Below are 13,700 nucleotides of genomic sequence, written 5' to 3'. Positions count from 1 at the left end.
CCACCCTGATCACCCAATCAGATATTGCAGATTTATTCGTTCCCCTTGAGCTTGTGAACTATTAAAATGCAGACTCATATGCAACTTGTGAGTGAAAAGCTCAGCAATCTGTCACCTAAATGGATTATCGTGATGTCAGAGATATTGCCACTAAACATGGAGACATGGAAATTTCTGCCAAGGCAAAATGGCCTTGAAAGGAGGAAGTCATTCTCATTCTCCCATGAGTTGCTCCATCAACGTCTTCAATCCCGTCTTAAACGGAAGTGAAGGGAACCCGCCTCAATAAGTTAAAGCCTCTGCGTTGCCATCAACTGTGCATTGGTTTGCGATAAAATAAACAGACTAAATTGTCCAGAATCTTGAGTATTATGAAAAATTCCCTTTTGTGTTTCACTGTCAGTGATGTATAGAACAAACACTTGACTTTGCAGCTTCCCCACACTGAGTAATACCCTTTGATACCATGGTCTACTGTATGTTTAATGGCAGCCACATGGAAACAGATGTAGTGTGTTGACGATCGATGTCTGTCCATTCAACACAGTAATTGTGAGGCCAGAGAATGGTAGAGTAGCTAAGGCTGCTGCTGCTGCTGCTGCAGGATGACCAGTGGAGTGAGTGGCCACTCATATATGCCTTTTAAAGTTACACTCCATCCATCCATCCAGACAAGACTTGGGCTTGGATTTAGTTGTGTGGATGGAGGCAATACTGGACAGAGAAAAAAAAAAAAAAACACACTGTGGGTTGTGGTAGTATTGTAAGATTCAATGAGGCTTCAGCACCCCTCCTCTTTCACTCCATCTCTCCCAGCTGACTGGGCATGAATAATTGACCCCATAGTCTGGGCCCCTGCTCATTACTGGGGGAAGTGTCGGGCTAGTTTGTGATGCTATGAGGGAGGGTGCGAGCGCCAAGCGTCCGAATGCCTAGCTTGGTTTTCCCCTCTACCTCTGACCACACACCAGTCGGGCAGTAACACACATCTGCCAGGGTTTTTGTTTTTTTTTTCCATCCTAGAATTCATAAGAATTCTCTTGTGAATTTAAGGAGTTTTGGGCAGGATTATCAAAGGATGCGAGAGTAGACAAGGGAGTGACCGCTGACATTCAGGCAAAAGTTCTGTGGTAAAGTTTTCAGGTACACGCTCGAACTAGAAGAAAACTATTCATGGTCTTAAGGTGAGTACTCTGCCTGAATGGAGTCATGACTATTTTGATGTGGAAGTGGGGAAAGTCATCCGAAGAAAAGTTGCACAGGGCAAAGTTTTACCCAACAAATTCTCAGCCTCTAAAAGTCTTCACATCAGACAAAAACAGAAAGTTAACTGAGCTTTAAGTCTCTGTTCATACATTACGGACATTCGGATGTTGACATATGACCTGACACGTCTGTATAAGGGGCATAGAAGGGTGCTGAATGAAGCCACTTTCCACACTTGGAGGAGGAAATGCCCCCAGTACATCAATCAGTCAAAGTCTGTCTTCTTGGCTCCCTGCAGGGAGATCCATGGGAAGCAAAAGAGGGACCACACAAAACACTGAGCGTGCAAATGAGAAGCCCAAAGTATGGATTACTGCATGATGAGCAGCCACACAAGGGAAGGATGACACAAATGTGTGGGGTCACATCTGCGAGGATACTAAAGTAGTGGCCTTATGCTTGGATGGAAAGACGTTTTCCATCAAGCATTGTTTCTGATTGTAGTTTGAATATAGAACACGATGCAGTTTTCAAACCTGCTGGACGATACAAATACAGTAATAAATCCACCACCAAATCCACACAAAAAAGTACGTAGTATGTAGTGGAAAAGCTCTCTACTCTCACACTCACGGTCAGTTTAGAATGTCCAATTCATTTCTGTACACTCATTCAAAACTCTGAGGTTGAACGGGTGCTACTGTACTGATATATAAACAACATTATATTCTGATCTAAATCTAAGAAACACGTTGTTCAAGCAGCTACAGAAGCAATAGACAAAATAATATAAATAGAAAAACGGAACAGTGCTGCACCTTTAGACACATGGAGTAACCCCCAATATTTATAAGTGGCATATTTGATAATTATATTTGACAAATAGGGGCTTTACATGGTCTCTATGCTTATCAAACTTGCTGACATCCTGTGTCATGTGAGCACAGACTGACACGTTCTAAAAGAGGCCACCTGAGTAAGCACATTGCTGCTTGTTTCTCAGTGCGAATGAAGGTGATGAATGGCACACATTTATCACCGTGTCCTCTTCTTTCTGAGGAGAACTCAGCTGTGACAACGCAAGGATAACAGCATAACATTTTGTGTTATTATGTTCTGCGTTCAGGAGATATTTGTCCTGCACATTCACCCAGTACTTGGCCTACACAACATGGTAATAAAAGCTTCTTTTAAGCTTTTACGCGTCTAATCCTCTGTATAATCATGCAAACAAACCTCACTAAATCACTGCTCAAACAAAAAAAGATTAATTTACAAACATCACACCCAGATTCTGTGCACGCTCAGTGCAGAATGTGTGAGTGACACAAGTTTCCAAACAAAGAGAGAAGGGAGAGGTGTACCCACAATGCAGATGAAGAGCATTATCAGAGCTGTTCCTGCTTGTTTCATTGGTCGCAGGCAGCCAAGGATTGTGGCAGAGAATATCGCAGAGCTGTCACTGTGTTTTAAGGGATGGGGAGAGGAGGGAGAGCGATTGTTTGAACTGTGAGTAAATGCTGTGAAAATGGTGGAGCTGGCATATTTACTCCCAGGGCCTGCACAGGGGGATTACAGGCACCGTTTTTATGTCACCCATTTGACAGCATCATCTCATGGCGGTTTTGAAGGCTCCCCTTCATTAGCCGGGGCTGGGGCTGCATTTAACACAGCTTTGAGTTTATAAAGACTATGACTGCTAAAAACCTCAGGGCCTTTAACGAAACAACAAAGGAGAGGGTAACAATCAAAGTGCCCTTGTTCCACTTGTGCCAAACTTGAGCGAAAAGTCGCCAGCTCATAACAACGACACTTAACATGACAACTGGAGGATCCCAAAAGGCTCTAAATGGAAATAAGTGAAAAGTGACAGCAAAATAATTGTGCCTCTGTGCATTGAGTGAAGTATCAAGAGGGAAAAGGCATATTCAACGTTATATAAACACAAGTTTTAAGTGGTTGTTAAGTTCTGCTCTGCAGTTTTGTGGATTTATAGCAATTATTTGGTCAAAACTATTAATAATATAGTTTTACACTATACTCAATCAATATATGCATGCTGTGGCAAGCATTATAATCCTTGTTGCAGTCTTTTATGTGCAGAGTTTACAAATATTGTCCTGATATTAAGGGATAGTGAGACACTGTGACGGGCTTTGTTCATGACATGTATTTCTACGTTTCATTAATTCGATAATTGATAATGTAAATAATTATTAAAAGCATCAATCAAAAGCAAGACGTCCGCCCCAAAAGAATCAAACCGAACAATGCTGAACTGTGGATCAGTTAAAAAGACTTAGGAAATCCTGAAACGTGCGTTAATCTGCAAGGAAATGTCTAAAATCTGAATATTTTCTCAATATTATATTATTATTTATATATTATATATAATGTATATATTGTATATTATATTATAAATATAATATAATTATTTTTATTTATTTATAAAAAAAAAAAAGAATACATAAATAAATAAATACATTAATGAATTGATTAATAATCTATCTATATATCGCATGTACAGACTGAAATGTTTATTTCTTGTGTTTGAGAGATCAATATCTGTTACATAGTTGGTGCATTACTGCATGTATGACTAATTGTCGGTAGATACTAGAGTTTGGGACATCTGTATCTGGACACAAAAAAGTTGTAGCATCCCATCCCTAATCATGATGTAAGATGAAAACACATCTAACATGACCTATTCTTTTAATCTTTGACTTTCTTTCTCAGTAGCAGCACATTATGTGTTACGCCATCTCTTTTTCTGACATTTAGTCACAAGAAAAGTTTCCACACACCCGCAGATACCCTTTCTCTCGTTACAGCTGGGGCCCAATAACCGGAAACAAACAATAACAGCGATGAAGGCAACCTCAGCAAGAGGAGACACATTATAATCCTGGCAGACGCGAGGAACAGGGACTGTGGAAAAAAGCTCGTAGTGATGGAGACAAAATTGAACTTGATTAAAAAGCAAACAAAACAAACCCCGGTACAAAACTCAAACACTCCACACACTTTGTAAATGGGCCCACACAAAGCTGATATGGAGCTATTCCGAGTGCAAGTGAGGAGACGAGATGAAAGACAAGCGTTTAAAAAGGAGCGGTTTTCCACTGTTTGGCTGACATATTTACACAATTATGTGCAGCAGTTTCCCCCTACTCGACAAATCACAAGGATTTTTTGTTTGTTTTTATTCTCCCCTTCACTCACCTCACTTTTTTACTTTCATGTCAGGTTGATTAAATGAGACACAAACGTGCAGGGGAACGTCATCTGGCAGAGCAGTGTCATCAATTCTGATGGAGTTACACTTAACCAAAACGTTATAGTTCTAGGTTACCTGGCTTCCAGATCTCCATAAATCTCGATATAAAGCTGGACACAGGTTCTTCTTCCGAGTTCACAAACAGTTTAGTCTTAAAATACAGTAGCTACGTTTAATTTGAGTATCTGTTATATTTCTTTGGCTTTTTAGTGATTTTACACACTATTGGGAGTAATATTAACTGTTTTATCCTATTGTCATGGTTCTATTTTACTCATTTAAAACATTGAATTTTCATGGTACTGGTACTATAAGTGGGACTTAGTCATTTTTTTTCTCGTGCCCCTGGTAACCACTGGAGCTCCACACCGGGACAACCAGCAACCCCTACCCGGCTAGGGCCGCCCTGAATCGGACTGCTTCAGGGCCGATTCAGGGCCTGGTTTCATGGTTCTATTTTACTCATTTAAAAAAATATATATTTTCGTGCCCCTGGTACTATACCCACATACATATATGGTAAACTTATGACAACAAATAATCCAAGTGGTTATGTGAGTTTTCTTATATAATTACATGTCAATATTTAGTTTAAAACCCAAACCATTATAGTATTAACCTAAATGCCTCAATTTAAGTTCTGCAGCAGCCTTTAAATTCAGTTGAACACATCACAGACGCCATTTCACGATATGACAATATCCAAAATCTAAGACGATATCTTGTCTCACGTCACAATATTTACCTAATGTTGTATTTCCCAGTCGTAGCGTTGCATTACCACCTCTAAAAGACACACAAACAGGCTTACTCTTACTCTGTGTGATGGTTCTAAATGTTCACTGACAGCACTCAAAATTAAAAACCGTCTAATTGCTTTGCTTACACGATGAACTGCGTTAAACAAAATCGTCTCATATTGATTTGTACAGGATGATTAAAAGCATGTTGTACGGTAGGACCCCGTCATATTTATAGGTGGATTTGCCAATGGCACGTAATGAAAGAGTTCATGTAATAATAAAAATACAATAAAATGCACGGCAGAAGATATAATGCTATGGGCAATTAAATCCAGTCACACACACATACAAAAAAAAGGACCACACAGCTCTTATACATATTCATACTTCCACTGAAATCCATAGGAATTGCTAAGTCATCTTCCATGTCTCCGAGGCATTCGCATACAATGGCACTTGTATCATATGCTTATCGGCGTTGGCCCCTCTCTTATAGAGCTCGATCTTTTGGCCCCTCAATCACGGAGCATATTACTCCTCTGTCAGAGCAAAGCACTTCCTAACGACAGGGAGGCCAGCTGGGACTGAGCAGAGGGCAGGAGGCACACGCATTAACATAATAATCCAACCATACTCCCACAGGCCTCGGGGCCAGACAGCATATTAGGTAGCCCCCCCCCCTTCATGAAGGTTCTCGCAGAGAAATAAAGCTGCTTTAGTGTGAGCCTGTCAACCTGTGGCGAGGGCGAGGATTTACCTGTGCTAATTGTTGAATTAACAAAGACATACACTCCCAGGCCCCACATAAATGTGTAAATAGTGATTTATGACGTGCTGAAAAAGGCAAAGTGTTGGATAACGTGAGGTTTAAGTTAACCTAGTTCTGGATATCTCACGCTGGATTAAAGAGAATAAGTTAGGGGGTGTTTCTTTCTCTTCTTCTCTGTGTGCACTTGCTTTGTTGCCTTCCACAGCTACATTGCAAACACAACACAACCCAGTAGCCTGACACATATTTCTGAGTGCAGGAAGCATCTCCTCGCCTCCTCAAATTTACTGAAGTGCAATGCGGAGAGACATCGGCTTTGAGGACGAGAGCGACCGAGAGGGGAGAAAATAAGGGGATTGGGTGTTCCACAGCCTTCCCTGTGGCATTAACTGGGTAATGTTAGCAGGCCTCTGATCCTTTGCACTGGGGTCCCCTGGTACCTTGTGTGGCCTGCACATTTCTACCCACATGAGACGCTCGCTATCATTGCCATCATAATGAAACCATGCAAGCTTTAACATGCTGCTTATGCCTGGAGACAACAAACAACAAAAGGCCAAAACACCAGCAACGAGAGAACAAGTGAAAAAAAGTGAAGTTCAGCTGTTTGGTCGAAACTTCAGCTTCTGCCAAGCCCGATTCAGTGTCACATTCGCCCATGGACAAAATAAAGTTCATAAAGAGAAGAGAGCCAGCAAGTGATGTATTAGGAAAAACCAGCAGCAAAGACCCTGTGTGTGGTGTTTTCACTGGAAGGCCTGTCTAGCACAGTCTGACTGTCAGAGCACCTCTAATGTCAGTGTCCCACTGACTGCTACTGTAAGGCTGTCAGTCGCTGGTTGGGGTCCTTGACTGAAGACTCTCACTAGCACTTCACACACAGGAGTGCCTCAGTTGGCGGGAGAAAGGCAGGCAAGACGAAGGGAAGAGGAGAGAGAGGAAAAAAGGATCTCCACAAATCATTTTGATCAAGAGACAAGGTAGCAGTGAGGTAGACCTCCCCCAGCCCCCGCCCCACGAGGAGACAACTCTGTAATTGGTGGAAAGGGCAGCCTGTCCGTGGCCGCGTGCGCTCTCAGATCTCTCCCAGGACAGCCGAGGCAACGTGCCAATTACTGCCAATTGTTGGTCTGTGGTTGAGATGTGGACAGTTGTCCGCAAGGAATACGAGCGAAGGCCCCGGCAAACGCTCCATGCTCGTGCTGTTATTGTACAACGCCAATATAATATGGCACTGTTAAACTTCCAGGAAATCTGCTCTTCTTTCAGGGTTGATTTAGTCGACATAGTGGCTAACGCTAAAAGATTTAAAAGAATCCACCTTTCAACACCGGCAGCCACGTGACGCATAAACAGATATTTAAAGCCAGGAATCTACTTCACAGTCCAAATATAGTTCCTTTAACAGAGCAACGGTGGTCTTTTCTGCGGAAGTTGAACGTACACTTCATCCATTATCCATTAGCTGCTCATCGCGGTATAGGTCAAAGCTGGAGCACAACCTCTTCTGGCAGTCAGACATAAGCAGAGTGTAGCAGGTCTTAACAACTGCGCTTACCCACAGCTCCTAATAATGGAGCCAGAAAGTGCAGCAGAGCGGAGAGAAAACAGTCATAATTCTTGTTCAACTAAAAATCACTATAATGCTCTTTAATTGTGTAGGCAAAAATCTTTTCAAAAGAGCATGGTAATTTTACCCTGTTAAATTATTCAGCGCACATTAATAACGGTCGGGGCCGGGATGGACGAGAGCGGCTGTTTTAGGAGTGATGAGCTGCCGGAGCTCGGAGACAGGATCTCAGTGAAGCAGTTTTAGGCCTTTTTTTTAAAAGTTACATTTCCAAGTAAACGATATAAAGAAGAAAATGACCTGGAGTAACCTTAACTTTAAACACACTCATTAAAGAAGTCTTTCTGGTAAGCAATTCCTCTTAGTGAAAAAAAAAAAAAAGTTAGATGTGAAGAGAAGTGGCACATTTAACAACAGAAAAATTAATGACAGCGTATTTCAGCCTTCACAATAAAGTTCAGCATCAAAGAAACGGAGGTAGGCTAATTTTTTTGGGATTATTTAGCACCCTGAAATGGAAAAAAATGGGACTTTAAAACGAGAAAAGGAAGAAATGTTGTACATATCTGAGCCAAAAACAATGGAAACACGACACGGCTCGATAAAAAATTCCCTTTTTCGTCAGTTGCTCGTGTGCGCACTTCAAACAGTGAGTCATAGTAGAATAACATAAAAAGAGAAAAGGTCACCACCAAGATCTGATGAAGGGCAATGCTGACTATAAGCTTTAAGGGATTCCAGCCAGCAGATAGCACATTCAAGAGAGCCATGCAAATGAGAATTTGCATGAACCGTGCACAACCAAAAGGTAATATACATAATTGGGGGAAGGGGTGTAATGGGGGGGGGTCTCTATCAAATACAGACATGCAGCAACACTTTCTCTGCTTAATTATTAATATTATACAGTGCACATTGCATGGGATGCACATCATCCATCCATTGAGCAGCGTACACTAGAACATAGTGAGCCAAACAATATAAAGCACAAACGTGTGCGAGTTGAAATACTCCTCTTCAACCTCATAAAGATGGGGGGAAAAAAAGTCAAGGGTCTACTCTGGATATTTGTATATTAAACATTACACATACAGTATGACGGAATAAATGGAGGCCTCGAAGAGAAGTTCAGGGCCTGCAGGAGGAAACGCTGCGGAACTGTAATGTGTCTAAATGTCATTGTGACTAAACACAAACAACCACAGTGCAAAAACAAGCCAAGGCTGCGAACCGTGTACAAAGTGTAAATCATTGCCTGTTGATTATGATGCATAAATATGCAGGTTATTCTCGTGTAAGTGGCCTGGTCTTTACTCACATCAGCTCACCTCCAGTATTGTTAGGATAGAACTTGTGGAAGGAATGAAAAAATAGAGAAGAAAATCATTTATAATTAAAATGTCACACCTCAGCTGAATCAATTCCACGTCAACACTTACAGCTCTCGCGTTATGCATCAAGGGCCGGTCTAAAGAGGTGCCATGCAGCATGATTAGATGCAAATACGCTGACTCTCGCACTGTTTGTTTGTTTATTGAGGCAATTCGCCGGGTGTTTCTGAGCCTCAGAACTGCAGTTTAAAGCTGATCTGGCTCCTGCATCCGACTTCCTGTTGTCGACTCAAAGAGTTGCAACAGAGAAGAAAAAAAGAAAAAAAAAAATTGCTGCTGCAGCCGAACACAACCTACAGCACTTTGTGAGCCGAAAGAAAAGAGTTAATTAGAAATACAAATTCTCCCAGATTGTTATTAATGGGAACTGTAGAGTAAGCAACACATATTTTGTGCCCATAAGTAATTCTCAGGTATCTTTGATCTGTGGCCCACAGCGGATGCTGCTGCGTGCTGCTGTCTGGCTTCTGGGACACTGCCAGCACCAGACATCTGGCTACTTTGTTATCATTGGCTGATCTGCTCCCGGGAGGCCACTCTTGTGACACCAGGCAGAGAGTGTCCTGGCAAGGAAAATTATCAGCACATTTTGAGTGGATTAGAGTTCCAAAGTGGTCCTCAAATCTCTACAGGGGTCTGGTGAGCCATGCTCTACTGGGGGTTCCTCAGGGCTCTGTCTTGACACCAGTGTTCATTTGAAAAGCAGGGAGGGTACGGGTTCCCACTGCTGCATCACAGGTTTTTCGGGAAGCATCTTGGGAAGTGAAAAAAAACAAAAAAAACAACAAAGATCCATAATTATGATCCGTCAGATGTAGATGGAGAGAACTGCACCAAAGGCTTCCCCTGATTAGTGTGGAGATCCAGAGCAGAGGCAAGTGTTTGTGTGCTGTGAGTGTCGTTTATGCTCTGTAGTGTCATTTTTTTTTTACTCATTTTTTACTGACTAATGCAGTTTTGTTGTTCCCCCCCAAAAAAATCTGCTGCTGTGAACATTTTCAGTCATAACACCTCTTGTCTTGAGCTTTGTTAACTCTAAGGGAGTTTAATGTGACTCCATCTCAAAGGTTGTATCTGACAATCCGTCATACAAAACACTTGTTTAGAGGTCAAAGGAAAGAATGCTGCCTAAGCACTGGCTTAGTGGGGAGGAAGGGGGGTGGTGAAAAAAAAAGAAAAGCCATGATGTGACAATCTGAACCTTATTCACGGGGATTGATTGAGGTATCGTGTCTTCTGCCTTTTTTCTCTTGGCGTTTCCATTTGTGAATACAAAGCTGCGGTGACCCATAAATATTACATGGTGTGGAGATGCAAAGCAGGAATTAATGACTGGGGTGTGTGTGAGAGCGTGTGTATGGCAGGTCCCTGTGGGATTCTGCTTAGACAGGCGGGCACGGTGAGGGTGTGGTCTGTGTGTGTGTGTGTAGTTTGCACAGCTATTCTTCTTAAGACACAGCATTGACTTCCATTCATTTGGGAGAGCCTAAACAAAGCCTCATCGCTAACCTTCTTAGCCCTAAACTTGTTCACTTCCTCATTGGCACCAGGTTTTTGTATCAATGAAGACTACACTGGCCCTGACAAGATCAGTGTTTGTGCCAGAGGAAGCACATGTTGACTGCTGGACCGCAGCATGGCCGGTGTGCTAACCTGCCTGTCACTACCTTCTGTGAATGAATCGCTCTGTGTGTGTTCACTCAGTCGTGCATGAAACTCTTGCCAGTTATTCTGGCCCAGAAAGACGACCAGCGCCTCAAAGCTGACAACAACTGACAGTTTCTACAGCTCAAATGTGAACATAAATTATTGTTTATTTATGTTTAAATGAAATAGTTTGATGCTCACAAGTAATTCGTAGATGTTAACTACGTATTAAGAAACTTGTCATGTGTGTTTATTGGAAAAAATGGCCAAATACTCGAGCAATTACTTCAAATCTAACAATTTTGGATTTGTTTTGTTTTTTTTAACTATTGCATGGACAAAACAAGCAACAACTGAGCAGAATTGAAGAATTGAGCAAACAAAAAAATTGACCACAAAATCAAAATAAACCAATTGCAAATAAATTAAATTATGGTAGAATAAAGTATTGTATTTTAATTGTTTGCAATGATCGGAATTTTGTTTACTCCGACTCTTTTGCTTTTGCTCCCTCAGTTGTTCTTTACGCCATGGTTTTTTGTTTGCGATTCTGACCATGGGCGGGGCTTAGGACGCTGCCTGCTGATTGGCTACTGAGTTTCGGAGAGACAGCTTGATGGACCGGATGTAGTCACAGGCTAGGAGTCGCTGTCCGTCTGGAAATCGTTCCCCAAGTTTTCTTCGTCAACATCTAGTATCTAACGTTTGTCGGATTATAAATGTTATGCACAAATCTCATTCCGTGTGGCATAATAGCAGCAGCTGATAGCTCCAAACACCAGCCATAACACACCATATATTGCTCAATAACCACATGATTCACCACGAACTGAAACCATATCACAACGGTGTAAGATCTGATTGCATGGTGCATTCTAAACACCGTCATACGCTGCGCGCTGAGGTAACGGTAAACTACTTCTATGAGGAAGCAGAAAAAATACAAAGACAGATCGTGAGGGAAGGAGAGGTTCGGCTTTTCCTCTCTGCTTAGCATGATGAATCAGGTGAGGAGGGCCCACTTGGCACCTGTCACCTAACCAGCCAGGCACAATTACCTCCACAGGGGGAGGACAGGAGGGGGGACTTGCTAGGGAGCTGCGCAAAGCTCCCAGAGAAATAGGTGAGCAATTGAAGATCATTAGTGTTACAGGGCCCTGTCTTCGTGGCCCTGTCCAACCTCCTGAATGACTTGCTTTGATCACCCCGTGCTGCATTTTTGTCAATACTATGTGGTACACCGCATAAATTATAACTTATACATACAAAGTCAGCAGGTGAAGTGTCACGCTCCATTTCAGTTTTTGGCCACAGATGGAGTGCATGCTGAGAAGCGTCATCATCGCTCTCTGTAGCCAATAATTTGCAGTGGCCACTCACATGTTTCTTAATGTGAACTCTCTGACTGTATGTTGTAAGTCGCTCAGCCAAATGTAATGTAATGTAATGTATCATCTGCAATATTTGAATTCATGTAAAACGACTAATTTGAGTCCAGGAGGCTGGTAAATGTGACATAATTGTAAACAATCAAAGATTGTTGAGGAGGAGGTTACGCTAGTGTATCGATTTAAGCCTTTAAATAAATAAATTTGACGTTTGCAGCCATTTAATTGACTTGGAAAGTTAACATGAAAATGGATTCCGAATATTTACTAAACCCAAAGTAAAATACAATAGAGAAAAAACAGCCTTATCTATCTAAGGTTGAAGGGGAGTAACTGTGCAGAAGATTTTACAGATGACAGACAGAAGATACACAGACACTTCACATCTACGGCAGTGAGCCCCCCTTTAAGTATTGTGTTTGGCAGTACATGTGCACTGGCTCCAGCGAAGAAAAATGATCATTATAGCTGATGAGGCAAAGGCTCGGAATGATGACAGTGTGACAGCAGAGAGCTTTTTAATTTGTCGGATCAGATTGTGACACGCTCCATCACAGGACGGAGGGAATCTTTTCATTTGTGCAGAAGAAAAAGGGAAAGGAGGTCAATTAGCATCAACCATTAGACAACCCAATGACAAGCAATTTATTACCATGTGGGACAGTCAAACTAATGAGAGAGGCAGCGGGGATGTTCATCCAGGTTGGACAGAATTCTGCAATCATCCTGCGACATTAATCACTTGTATAACACATGACATATGCATTCTTTATAGTCACACGCTCTGAAGCGTTGCCTCTCGTATATACATATATATGCTGCGTTTGTTGTCATTCAAGGTCAGATTTACTCAAAGGGAACTTCTGTCATGTCAAACGTTATCCAGCAAGATCGTGTTGCATCAAACGGATGCTGTTAACAGTCAACTTGTGCTTTACTACGTGGGTTAAAAATCACCTTCTGCATCGTTTCTTTCCTGCGAGGATTATCGGTCACACTTTCCCGAAAACTGTCGGTCACCTCAAGGATCTCAAAAAGGCTTCCACCGATATTTGTGAAAAGTGTCACGAGAGAGAGAGAGACAGAGAGACAGAGCAGATCTCATTTTAACAGAGGAGACAATCTCAAAGCAAGTGTGTGTGTTTTTTTTTTTTTTCGCGAGACAGGCTTTATTTGACTGGCTGTCAGTTATGAGCCGCCTCTCTCGATATTGATCTGAGTTACCTAAAGGTATGTGACATCATTATGAGGGTTGACCTTATCATCTGCTGCCCTGCAGCCTATAGGCACAACTGGGCCAGAATCTAATCCCCCTTTTCCACCCCCACCCCAAACGTTGGTACCTGGTGTGTGGTAAGGAAATTGGTGGCAGTGTTATTTGTTTTCCTGACCTCGTGGCACACCTGACTTCTCAGACCTCTAACCAGCGGCCTGGCTTTGACTTCACCACTTGACCAGGTTGTCGCTGGCTTTTCCTTTTCCTTTTCCTTACTGTCAGCAGTTATGATGATACTGAACATAATGACCTGAAACATTATGAAGACACTATCGATCAACAGCACCGAGGTAATCAAATCGACTCTCGAGATTCTACAAAAAATGAAATTGTGTCAATCAGTGTTTTCAAAATTCAGTGCTAGCATTTTACACAAACTGCAGATATGATGCCTATGCTTAGCACCTAACCCTCAAAATGTCGGTCTGGA

The sequence above is a fragment of the Microchirus variegatus genome (assembly GCF_963457635.1).
Source record: "Microchirus variegatus genome assembly, chromosome: 23".
Taxonomy (NCBI): Eukaryota; Metazoa; Chordata; class Actinopteri; order Pleuronectiformes; family Soleidae; genus Microchirus; species Microchirus variegatus.
The sequence above is the reverse complement of the archived record's forward strand: the minus strand, read 5'-3'. Positions refer to the sequence as shown.